This window comes from Bubalus bubalis, chromosome 4 (assembly GCF_019923935.1).
Source record: "Bubalus bubalis isolate 160015118507 breed Murrah chromosome 4, NDDB_SH_1, whole genome shotgun sequence".
Taxonomy (NCBI): Eukaryota; Metazoa; Chordata; class Mammalia; order Artiodactyla; family Bovidae; genus Bubalus; species Bubalus bubalis.
In genome coordinates, this window is record NC_059160.1 from 68,638,633 (window position 1) to 68,652,380 (window position 13,748).

Below are 13,748 nucleotides of genomic sequence, written 5' to 3' on the forward strand. Positions count from 1 at the left end.
ATTTTGAGTGTACATATGTGTTTTGTGCATTATTCTGTATACATGAGATATCTTAATATTAAAAAGAGGAGAAAACTCAGGATATAAAAGGGTAAACTCCAGGAAAACAGCAACTTTATCTACATCATTTAAATCAGAATCACCAAGACCATGGTCACAAAAGAGTTGGGCATGACTCAGTGACTAAACAATAACAACACCACCAGCCCAGAACCGCATAGTCTCTCACCTAGTCCATGTCAATAAATGTACAAATAAATAACAACTGAATGAACAGAATGCTCTCAAATATGTTTAATGCATTCATAAATTAAATCAGATGAAAATATGCCCACATGCCATCTAATTAATTCTATGTGCACAAATTATGGGTAATTTGATTTCTCTTCTTGATATTTTTCTTTCTTACCAAAGCTTCTCAAATAAACATGCATTACTTTGAAAATTCAATAAAATAAATAATAAAATGTATTTTTAAAAGTCAAAAGTAGAGTCAGTTGATGTTATGGCCATTTTTCTTTCTCTTAGGCCTTTAATCTAATTGTTCTCATAAACAAGGCCCTTGAAACACTATGAATCATAAATCAGGGTTCTTAAATTTTAGTGTACATCATAGTCAACTGCAAACCAGCACAAGAGAACATAGTAACATCCTAGCTAAATTAGATCAAACAATTTTAACTGAATATGACCCCAAAGGATCTGCACCAGCCACATCCCCTGTTTAACTGCACACACCATCCTCCCTGCTTTATGTCCTTGAACACAGTGATCTTGTTTTTGCTCCAAAGCATTCTCTTCCTTCATGTTTTAGCACCTTTGCACAGGCTACTGATCCTACCTGGATGCCAGCTCCTACTCTCCATTTAGACCTTAATTCAAATGTCTCTTCCCTAGAAAAGACTTTCCTGATTGCCTTCCACCCATTTTGTATGTTATATACTCTTATCCTGAATATCTCTAAATACTTTAATGCAATTTATAATTAAATATCTATTTTCCCAATTATCAAATTAGTATTTTTCACACCTACCATTTTGTAAGTTCCACAGAGCATGAAACAAGCTTGTGCTGGTCACTTATTAACCTCCAGAACCTGACCTAAAACCCAACACTTAACAAATACTCAAATATGTATTTTGTATATTTTAAAGTGAGAAAAGGAGGTCACAAATTTTTATACTGTTTTTGAAAGGGTAACAGTGGTTATTTTGGAACATGAAATCATGAATGACTTTTATTTCTGCCTCTTTTGCTTATCTATATCTTTAAAATATCAATTATTGTTGTTGTTCAGTCACTCAGTTGTGTCCAACTCTTTGTGACCCCATGGACTACAGCATGCCAGGCTTCCCTGTCCTTCAATATCTCCCAGAGCTTGATCAAAATCATGTCTATTGAGGCAGTGATGCTATCCAACAATCTTGTCCTCTGTTGCCCCCTTCTCCTCTTGCCTTCAACCTTTCCCAATCAGGGTCTTTTCCAATGAGTCAGCTCTTAAGTGTCAGGTGGCCAAAGTACTGTCATTAGTAAATATTTACTGTTTTGGAATTAAAACAAATTTTGTTTTAATGAAAACATATATATTTTGTTTACTGGGTAACTGGTTGGAGACATGAATAAATTGTCAAATGAACCAACAAATAAATCAAGAACTACCAAAGGAAAAAATTAAATGGCTGCTCTTTCATGTAGGCTTTAGGCTGAAAATCACAGTTTAACTTTTTTCTGAAAAAAATTCATTTAATCAAAAGTTCCAACTCATATTAGTAATCACCTAATATGACACTGAGGAGAAGGCAATGGCACCCCACTCCAGTACTCTTGCCTGGAAAATCCCATGGACGGAGGGGCCTGGTGGGCTGCAGTCCATGGGGTTGCTAAGAGTCGGACATGACTGAGCGACTTCAATTTCACTTTTCACTTTCATTCATTGGAGAAGGAAATGGCAACCCACTCCAGTGTTCTTGCCTGGAGAATCCCAGGGACAGGGGAGCCTGGTGGGCTGCCATCTATGGGGTTGCACAGAGTCGGACACGACTGAAGCAACTTAGCAGCAGCAGCAGCAATATGACAGTGAAGGATAACATATAATCAAATGAACTTTAAAAAAATGTGTATGTGTTTAACTCTCATCTGTGGATCAGTTCAGTTCAGTCACTCGGTCATGTCCAACTCTGCGACCCCATGAATCGCAGCACGCCAGGCCTCCCTGTCCATCACCAACTCCCGGAGTTCACCCAAACCCATGTCCATCAAGTCGGTGATGCCATCCAGCCATCTCATCCTCTGTCGTCCCCTTCTTCTCCTGCCCCCAATCCCTCCCAGCATCAGGGTCTTTTCCAGTGAGTCAACTCTTCGCATGAGGTGGCCAAAGTATTGGAGTTTCAGCTTCAGCATCATTCCTTCCAAGGATTGATTTTGTTTAGAATGGAGTGGTTGGATCTCCTTGCAGTCCAAGTGACTATATCCCACACTAAATACAGATCACTTTCCAACTCAAACATTCAGTGATGATTCATTCTATCTAAATTTAGTTTGGATCTGATGGGTAAAGGAAGAAAAGGCAAGAAAACAGTCTTCTAAGATTATGACTGTTTTTCTATTGGGAACTTGGCATTCTAAACTGAAATATTTCCTCTCTGATCTCCACTATCTGAAGCTATACCTGATGTAATTTCTTCCAAGGGGAAATAGTGCTTATACTTTTTGATTGGCTGTCACAATGCTCTGAGTTAATCACTACACCCTTCCCAAAATGCCCAGCCTGAAACAACTGTGAGAATTCAGGACAGAATATCTGTGGAGATTTGTCTGTGGGTGAGGGACTTTTAGTGCCCAAAGCTCAGAAGACTTTATTAAGCAGGCGATGACATTTTCTGATTTTTAGATATCTCATTTTTTGAATACAAATGCTCTAGATTTCTACAGTGTTTCTACATTCTGTTAAAAAAAAAAACAGAGTAAAACTATTCTCCAATTGGTTGCTCTTGAGAACACAGTGCTATTGCACTGGTATTTGGAAGAGCTATTTATTTTGTTGTTTCATCTCCTACACTTACCTACTCTGTAATGATCTCATCTCGTACCACTCTCTTCCTTACATAGTCTGCTCTACGCACAGCAGCCTTGCTACTCCTCATTCTTTCTCCAGGCATGCTCCTATTTAAAAGCATTCATACTTATTTACTGCTCTGCCTGGAACATCCTTCCTTCAGATATTTTCATGGCTAGTTCCACTGGAAACTTTAGGTCTTATCCAAAGGCCTTATTTAAAACTACAATCCCTCTTAAACAATTCTCATACCTCTTTCTTCCTTTCTTTTTTCCATAGCATTTATACTATAAAACTGGTTTCCTTTTTATTCCATCTTCCCACCTCTAAGACAAAAACTCCACAAGTACAACATTTTTGCCTCTTATATGTACTGCTATATTCTCAGTCCTTATTGTGGGTATTTGAAAACTATTGAGTAAAACATATTTTCCATCAGAATTATTCACTTAAAATATTCCTGTGAAAACTACCAACAGACTCTTTGAGTCTAGCAACCCTGGTTCCCAGAAAGGGAAAGTGTGTACAAGGGGAAACAATAAGAATCCTACTAAACATACAGCTTCAGTCGCTGCCTACTCAGAACCATATAGGACTCTTGAGAGTCCCTTGGACTACAAGGAGAACAAACCAGTAGATCCTGAAGGAAATCAACCCTGAATACTCATTGAAAGGACTGATGCTGAAGTTCCAATACTTTGGCCACCTGATGTGAACAGCTAATTCATTGGAAAAAACTCTGGTGCTGGGAAAGATTGAAGGCAGAAAGAGAAGAGGGTGACAGAGGATGAGATGGCTGAATGGCATCAGCAATTCAATGGACATGAACTTGAGCAAACTCTGGGAGATGGTGAGGGACAGGGAGGCCTGGTGTGCTGCAGTTCATGGGGTTGCAAAGAGATAGACACAACTGAGCAACTGAAAAACAACAGCCCCATAGACGAGCAAGAAAAAAAAAAGGGAGTTAAATAGTGATGAGGTTAATAGTGACCTCAATGGTCACAAGGAAGAGGGCAGTTGCTATGTACCAGGATAGAATAAAATAGGTTAGGCTCTCATATGGTTCACTGAGGTATTTCTTGGCAACCCCAATGCCCAGTTACAACCATAAATTTTTAATTTTGTAAGTACAACAACCCCAGAATTAAGAGCATGATAACACAGAGCTTAGAACCGTTAGCTGTGAGGTCTAGGTAAATCATCAAGGTAAGCCTTCTAGCTGAATAGGAAGGAGATAGGAATCTAATGGCTAAGGAAGTGGGCAGATAATGAGTATCAGCTAATGGTATCAACTGCCTTAGTGATGGCCCCACAATTCCTCCTCAAGTAAGTGTTTTTGGAAATTGTAACCAACCAGAATCTTTGATAAGCTTTGCTTGGACAGAGTACGTTTAAATAAGAAGCAAGCAGATCTAAGGGGTAAAAGAAGTGGACTGCAGTGATACATAGCTGTTGGTTCACTACCAAGATCCTTTTTATCAGCAGTGCACCTTACCCCCACTTGCTGTGAATGGTAGGAGATTACTATTCACAGCCCCTCCCTTGTTTAGAACTCTACCACCTGCTAAAGAGAAGCTTTTAATATTCCAGGAGGGTTACTCCCTACCGTGTTTAACATGTCAACAGAGAGTGCCAAATGGACACAAATGTAGAAGAGGCTCTTTATCTCACTTCAAGGAGGGAATCAACTCTGTGAAGCAATTTATGTTTTGAGCCACCTAAAGGACTTGACCAGGCTATTCTCCAGCTGAGACCCTATTTGTGCTCAACTTTTGTCCCCAACTCTATCCTGCTGCACTTGCTCTCCATCTCCTGAGAGTATTCTTTCTATAAATCACATAAATAAGAATTCCTGACTTGGCTCTGATTTTAGAGAAGCTTACCTAAGACACATGGCATATGCAAATCAACTTGAGCAGAATGAATTCTAAATATAGGCCTTAAAAACTCTCACAATATGATTCCAATAAACATTAGCTCACAAAATTTTAAAATCACAAAACCCTAAAATAAAGTACTATGAGTGAGAGTCATGAAGAGGAAATCGCAAAAATTTCATAAAACAGAAGCATCAAATTTTATATATGTGTGACATTTGATATATAATGTATAAAAAGAAATAGACACTAAGCAAATAAAGAACAAAATATATCAAAAGCCAAGTCAATTTGTAAGAAAAAAGAGTTTTTAGTAACATGTAATAGATGAAATTAAGACTCCGTAAATACATGAAAGAGCAAATTAGACCAAAGAGAACACATTTTTTGGTAGGAAAAAAAAGATTTGATTTAATACTGCAGAATATAGCACAGAAAGACCTGAAGGCGCAAAATATAAGAGACTGAAATACATGCAGAACAGAGAGGGGAAGCTGACATACATATAACCATAGTTCTAGCTCAGTAGAGATAATAGAAGGAATATCTCAAGATGGAATATCTGAAATTCTTTCAAAGATCATGAAAGACACCAATCCACAGATTCAGGAAGTCAACTAAATCCCAAATAATACAAAGAAATTCACTACCAGATATTTGTCATGTCACATGGAATGAGACTTCCGAGATTTGATTTCTTCTCCCAACAGTTACACTAGCTAGGCAATTTGGGTCAAATGATTTAACTCTTCTTTGCCACAGTTTCTGATCTATATAATAGATAAAATAATAGTAGCTACATTATAGATTGTCATAAGGATTAAATGAGTTCATATCTACAAAGCTCTTAGAAAAGAGCTGTTGGATTTTTAATATTCATCTGTATTACTTTTACCTTGAATGCTCACACAAAGTGCTCTAGATCAGAGACAGATTTCTTATTAATTATCTCACAATAAAAAATGAAAATAAGCAAACAGGCCTCCTTTGCCCTAAACCTAACCAATGATTAAAGCCATGTGGTCTGTGGGAGATAGAGACTTCACTCTTAAAGAGCCTACACAAACTCCCACATGTTCTGGCACCCAGTGCAGGAGCAGTAACTTGAAAGAAGCCTGAGCTAGACCTAGCAGAGTTGCCTGGAGAGGCAGGGGCTGGTTGCAATTCACCCTGGGGACATAGACATTCACAGTAGCCACATGTGGGAGCTGTCTACCACATGGACACTGCTGCTTGCAGCTGCCATCGTGGGATCCTCCCTCTGGCTCATTAATGCCAAGACCTGGCCCCATCCAACAGCTTCTAGACATCAGTGCTGGAAGTTCAGTTCAGTTCAGTTGCTCAGTCATGTCCAACTCTTTGCAACCCCATGGACTGCATGCAGCACACCAGGCTTCCCTGTCCATCACCAACTCCTGGAGCTTGCTCAAACACATGTTCATCGAGTCAGTGATGCCATCCAACCATCTTATCCTCTGTCGTTCCAGTGCTGGAAACCTCAGGCCAAACAACTAACTGGTTGGGAACACAGTCCCACCCATCAGCAAACAGACTGCCTAAAAACTTCCCGAGTTCACAGCCACATCTAAACTCAACACTGCTGAAGAGTCCACAGTACCGGAAGGCCAAGACCCAGCTCCACCCACCAGTAGGCCAGCACCAGCAGCTCCCACCAGGAAGCCTGCACAAGCCTCTAGACCAGCCTAATCCATGATGGGGCAGACAGCAGATGTAAGAAAATCACAATTCTTCAGCCTGAGGACATAGTCCACCTCATCAGGCCAGACGCTACCCTGGGACCAGTGGGGACCCAGCTCTGTAACTAGCAGGCCAACACAAGCTTCAGGACACCATGAACCACATATGCAACTGTGTCAAGAACCAGACCCCTGTCCACCAATGATCTGACACCAGCTCTGGGATCCCTGGAACCTGAAGCCAGACTCTAGGACTGATCTTACTACCTGCCAGTAGTCTGGCACTGACTCCAGGATTCGGATTCATTCACCAGTAGTGGGTACGATAGTCCCTGAGTCTTCTGGACTCTGACTCCAACCACCTGTGAGTTAGTACTAGCCTCAGGGCATCCTGGGGTTCTGCAATCAGCTGCCTCCCGATCAGGCCCCACTAGCAAGGCAGAGTCTGATAATCATCTGGGCCAGAAGCCAACAAAACCCACCAGACTGCCTACACAGTCAATCTGTCACAACAGAAGGACCTAGACAGCCCTCTTAGAGGGAATCTCAAGAGCATATAGCTTAGGTAACAAAAGAGGAGTGTGCTTCTGGGTGTTTTGATTTTTTTTTATACAACTAGAATGAATAATTCTAAAATTTGTATTGAAACACAAAAGATCTGGAATACCCAAAGGAATCTTGAATAAAAAGAACAGAACTAGAGATGTCACACTTTCTGATTTAAGACTATGCAACAAAACTATAGCCATCAAATTAGGATGGTACTGGCACAAAAACAGACATCTATCTATATCAATAGAACAGAATAAACAGCCCAGAAATAAACCCATGCACCTCATGGTCACTAATCTATGAAAAAAGAGGCAAGCGTATGTAATGGATAAAAAACAGTCTCTTCAATAAGCAATGGGAAAACTGGACAGCTACAAGTAAAGGAACAGAATTAGAAATTTTTGTCACACCATACATAAAAATAAACTCAAAATGGATCAAAGACTAAATGGAAGATCTGAAACTATAAAACTCCTAGAAGGAAACATAGGCAGAATACTCTTTGACATAAATTATAGCAATATATTTCTGAATCTCTCTTAAAGAGCAATGGAAGCAAAATCAAAAATAAACAAATGGGATCTAATTAAACCTAAAAGCTTTTGCACAGCAAAGGAAGCCATCAATAGAACAAAAGACAACCTACTACATGGGCAAAAACATTTGCAAACGATATGATAGATAAGGGGCTAATATTCAAAATATATAAACAGCTCATACAACTCAAAAATATACAATTTGATTAAAAAATGGGCATAAGTGAATAGACATTTTTCTGAAGGAAAACACACAGATGGCCAAGTGGCATATGAAAAGATGAACATCACTAATCATCATGGATATGCAAATTGAAATCACAATGAGATACCACCACACCTGTCAAAATGGCTGTCACAAAAATGATCACAAGTCATAAATGTTCACAAGGATATGGAGAAAAAACAACCTGTGTACACTGTTGGTGAGAAGGGGAATGTAAATTGGTGTACCAGTATGGAAAACAGGATGGAATCTTCCCCCAAAATGGAAAAATAGATCTATTATATGATGTAGCCATTCTATTCCAGGGTATTTTACCAATATAGTCAGAGAAAACAATAATTTGAAAGGATACATGCTTCTGAATGTTCATTGCAGCACTATTTACAATGGGCAAGTTTTGAAAGCAACCTAAATATCCATAGAGAGATGAATGTATAAAGATGTGGTATGTATGCACAATGGAATACTACTGAGCCATAAAAAGGATGAAATTCTGCCATTTGCAACAACATGGATAGACCTGGAGGGTATTGTGCTTAGTCAAATATGTCAGAGAGAGAAAGACAAACATTGTATGTTATTAAAATAAACAAATTAATATGGTAAAATAGAAACAATCTCTTAGATATAGAGAATAAATTAGTGATTAATAGTGGAGAGATGAAAAAAGGAGGGGAAAAATAAGGGTTGAGGATTAAGAGACACAAACTATTATGTATAAAATAAGCCATAAGGATATAGTATATAGTACAGGGAATGTAGCTAACATTTTATAATAACATTAAATGTAATATAATCCATAAAAATTTTGAATCACTGTGTTATATACCAGAAACTAATCTAGTGTTATAAATCAACTATACCTCAATAAAAAGAAATAATTGAAAAACTTTCTTAGTACTACTTTGAAAACCCATTTAACAGAATCTGGCAAGACTGAAGATATGCAATGCTCCATGACCTAGAATTTACTCGTTGGAATGTGCCTTTGAGACACCCTTGCACATGTGCAACAGGAAAGATACACAAGAATATTCATAGAAACTTAGTTCATAATGACAAGAACACAAAATATTCATGTATGGACTGTAACCACCAGGTTCCTCTATCCATGGGGATTATCCCAGCAAGAACACTGGAATGGGCTACCATGCCCTTCTTCAGGGGATCTTCCCAACTCAGGGATTGAACTCAGGTCTCCTGTATTGCAGCCAGATGCTTTACCAAAGAACCACTAGGGAAGCCCAAGAATACTGGAGTGGGTAGCCTAACCTTTTACCAGGGGAACTTTCCGACCTAGGAATAAACTGGGGTCTCCTGCAATGCAGGAGAATTCTTTATCAGCTGAGCTACCTGGGAAGCCAAAAAAAAAAAAAACCAGAGCAACATTAAATAATAATATTAACCACAGGTATTTACCATCAAATATAATGAATGTCACAAATATACTGTTTGGCAAAATAGCAAATTATAAAAACACAGTATAACACTATTATGTAAATCAATAACAAAATTCAGCAGCATGTCATGTGGATATACACAAATACATAGTAAAATTATAAATAAGAGCAAAGGAATTATAAATACAAAGTTTAGAATAGGGATTAGCTTAGGTAAGGAGGCAAAGAAATGAAATTAGAGTGGAAGACACATGTTCAAAAGAATTAGAAATGTTACAGGTCTCAATTGGGTGGTGAGCACACTTGTGTTCTTTTAAGAATATGTCCTAAACATTCAGTTCAGTTCAGTAGCTGAGTCATGTCCAACTCTTTGTGACCCCTGAACCGCAGTATGCCAGGCCTCCCTGTCCATCACCAACTCCTGGAGTCCACCCAAACCCAGGTCCATCGAGTCGGCGATGCCATCCAACCATCTCATCCTCTGTCGTCCCCTTCTTCTCCTGCCCTCAACCTTTCCCAGCATCAGGGTTTTTTCAAATGAGTCAGCTCTTCACATCAGGTGGCCAAAGTATTGGAGTTTCAGCTTCAACATCAGTCCTTCCAATGAACACCCAGGACCGATCTCCTTTAGAATGGACTGGTTGGATCTCCTTGCAGTCCAAGGGACTCTCAAGAGTCTTCTCCAACACCACAGTTCAAAAGCATCAATTCTTCTGTGCTCAGCTTTCTTTATAGTCCAACTCTTACATTCATACATGACCACTGGAAAAACCATAGCCTTGACTAGACAGACCTTTGTTGACAAAGTAATGTCTCTGCTTTTTAATATGCTGTCTAGGTTGGTCATAACTTTTCTTCCAAGGAGTAAGCATCTTTTAATTTCATGGCTGCAATCACCATCTGCAGTGATTTTGGAGCCCAGAAAAATAAAGTCAGCCACTGTTTCCACTGTTTCCCAATCTATTTGCCATGAACCAGATGCCACGATCTTAGTTTTCTGAATGTTGAGCTTTAAGTCAACCTTTTCACTCTGCTCTTTCACTTTCATCAAGAGGCTCTTTAGTTCCTCTTCACTTTCTGCCATAAGGGTGGTGTCATTTGCATATCTGAGGTGATATTTCTCCTGGCAATCTTGATTCTAGCTTGTGCTTCTTCCAGCCCAGCGGTTCTCATGATGTACTCTGCATATAAGTTAAATAAGCAGGGTGACAATATACAGCCTTGACGTACTCCTTTTCCTATTTGGAACCAGTCTGTTGGTCCATGTCCAGTTCTAACTGTTGCTTCCTGACCTGCATATAGGTTTCTCAAGAGGTAGGTCAGGTGGTCAGGTATTCCCATCTCTTGAAGAATTTTCCACAGTTTATTGTAATCCACACTGTCAAAGGCTTTGGCATAGTCAATAAAGCAGAAATAGATGTTTTTCTGGAACTCTCTTGCTTTTTCCATGATCCAGCTGATGTTGGCAATTTGATCTCTGGTTCTTCTGCCTTTTCCTAAACTGGCTTGAACATCTGGAAGTTCACAGTTCATGTATGGCTGTATGTACATTAATTAAAATATTATGTATGTGTCAAATAATATGTAAATTATACTCATTAGATGTAAAATAGTTTAAACAAAAGGAACATTTGCATAGAAAATATAAAAGAAAGAAAGAAAGGAAAAGGGAAAAGAGGCAGAGAAATTTTTCCTAAATTCTTCCTCCAAAATATTCTTGTAGGGTGGAAATGGATCAGCAAAAGTCATTTCTATACTGCACTGGGTTTGGCACTTTGAGTAGGTTTTCTGAGTCAATCTCATATGTTCAAGAAACATTCTTTTTTTTTTTTTTTTGGCAAAAAGTAAGAAAAGATCTTTGTTTTGAGGTTAGCACAGAACATAGCACAACTTATAAGTTCTTAAAAGCAGCTCTAAAAATTGTATGCAGTATTCACTATGGAGCAGTCCTTTTGATTGATTCTCTTAGAGACCCCACGACTTGGCTTTGGAGATGAAAACACATCCTTATCATGAGCCCTTGTTTTGCTGGACTGACACTCACAATTACTATGAATCTCTCCCATTTCTCTCAATTCTATTTTTATAGACTGAGAAGGTGCACTGGGATGACCATCCATGGGGACCATATGGATGATGTGTCTTCTCTGTTCAGTTCATATCAGTCACTCAGTCATGTCCGACTCTTTGCAATCCCATGAATCACAGCACGCCAGGCCTCCCTGTCCATCACCAACTCCCGGAGTTCACTCAAACTTACGTCCATCGAGTCGGTGATGCCATTCAGCCATCTCATCCTCTGTCGTCCCCTTCTCCTCCTGCCCCCAATCCCTCCCAGCATAAGGGTCTTTTCCAATGAGTCAGCTCTTCACATCAGGTGGCCAAAGTATTGGAGTTTCAGCTTCAACATCAGTCCTTCCAATGAACACCCAGGACTGATCTCCTTTAGGATGGACTGGTTGGATCTCCTTGCAGTCCAAGGGACTCTCCAGAGTCTTCTCCAACACCACAGTTCAAAAGCATCAATTCTTCGGTGCTCAGCTTTCTTCACAGTCCGACTCTCACATCCATACACGACCACTGGAAAAGTGGTGTCTTCTCTAGTGAAGTCCAAATCAGGAGGCTCGGCCCCAGTAGTTTGCCCCTTTTTAAAAGGTGAATATTGAAGGCTGCAGTTATAACTAGACATGGAACAAAGGACTGGTTCAAAATTGGAAAAGGAGTACGTCAAGGTTGTATATTGTCACCCTGCTTATTTAACTTACATACAGAGTACATCATGCAAAATACCAGGATGGGATGAAACACAAGATGGAATCAAGATTGCAGAGAGAAAATATCAATAACCTCAGAGATGCAGATGAAAACACCCTTATGGCAGAAAGTGAAGAAGAACTAAAGAGCCTCTTGATGAATGTGAAAGAGGAGCATGAAAGAGCTGGCTTAAAACTCAACATTCAAAAACCTAAGATCATGGCATCTAGTCCCGTCACTTCATGCCAAATAGATGGGGAAACAACGGAAACAGTGAGAGACTTTATTTTCTTGGGCTCCAAAATCACTGCAAATGGTGACTGCAACCATGAAATTAAAAGATGCTTGCTCCTTGGAAGAAAAACTATGACCAACTTATACACCATATTAAAAAGCAGAAACATTACTTGGCCAAAAAAGGTCCATATAGTCAAAGCTATGGTTTTTTCAGTAGTGGAATGTGACAGTTGGATCATAAAGAAGCCTGAGCACCAAAGAATCAATACTTTTGAACTATAGTGCTAGAGAAGACTCTTGAGAGTCCCTTGGACTGCAAGGAGATCAAACCAGTCAATCCTAAAGGAAATCAATCATGAATATTCATTAGAAGGACTGATGCTGAAGCTGAAGCTCCAATACTTCGGCCACCTGATGGGAAGAGCTGACTAATTAGAAAAGACCCTGATAATGGGAAAGATTGAAGGCCAGAGGAGGGGATGACAGAGGACAAGATCGTTGGATGGCATCACCAACTCAATGGACATGAGTTTGAGCAATTTACAAGAGATGGTGAAGGACAGGAAAGCATGGCATGCTGTAGTCCATGGGGTCTCAAAGTGTTGGACAGGATTGAACAGGATTCAATCAACAACAGGATTGTTGTTGACTGAACACAACAATTTAAGGCTGCATTATTCTTCAGTTTGGTTCACTGTAGCCAATTTGGAGGCAGATGAATAATATCCTCCTTAACATCTTTTTAATATTATACCAGTAACCCTAATTTAAAATTTTTTAAGCTTTATTTGTGGATCTGTGTGCTATACTAAGGAAAAGAAGAAAACATGCACAGTGGGGCAAAAACAGGATTGTGAAATATGAAGAAACTTTTTATAAAATTCATATTTTGAAAGATGACTTTTTTGTTTTAAACACAGGGGGAAAGATTTATAAGTGTTTATAAGTGTCACACCACATCTTCCCTCCCTGGCATACTTCTTCCCTAATGCTAATTAAATGCCCATGTGTAACTATTTTAAGTGTTAACAAAATTCAAGGCAGGCTTAACTCTAATCAGAAATAAGAAAGTAAGTTGCTAATCTGTGGACTTTACAGAGGAAAAAGAACTAGATTGTAAAATCATATTTCACAGAAAAATCTAAATTGACTTTTCAGGTTATGAATACTTAATTATGGTAGGAACAGTCCAGAAATATCCCATTTTAATTCATTTGGGAAAAAGTATTTATTCACTATGCTGAGTCTCATGCTCAGGAAAGAGAACAGAAAGAGGCATAATTATGAGCTATCAAGCTTAACACACATATATAAGACAAATATCCTCCCTCCCCCTGTTTCATGGCAGGATTGAACCTGCTTAATATCATACTAGCAGTAAAACCCAAATAGTGGCCAAAGATATACTCTGGCA

At 39.1% G+C, this 13,748-nt stretch overlaps 1 protein-coding gene across 10 annotated transcripts in view; it reads right to left on the reverse strand.

The window, feature by feature from the left end:
• The window catches only part of TAFA2 (TAFA chemokine like family member 2), a 586,563-nt gene that overhangs the window by 162,840 nt on the left and 409,975 nt on the right, over positions 1-13,748 (reverse strand). The gene's annotated exons all lie outside the window — the stretch shown is intronic.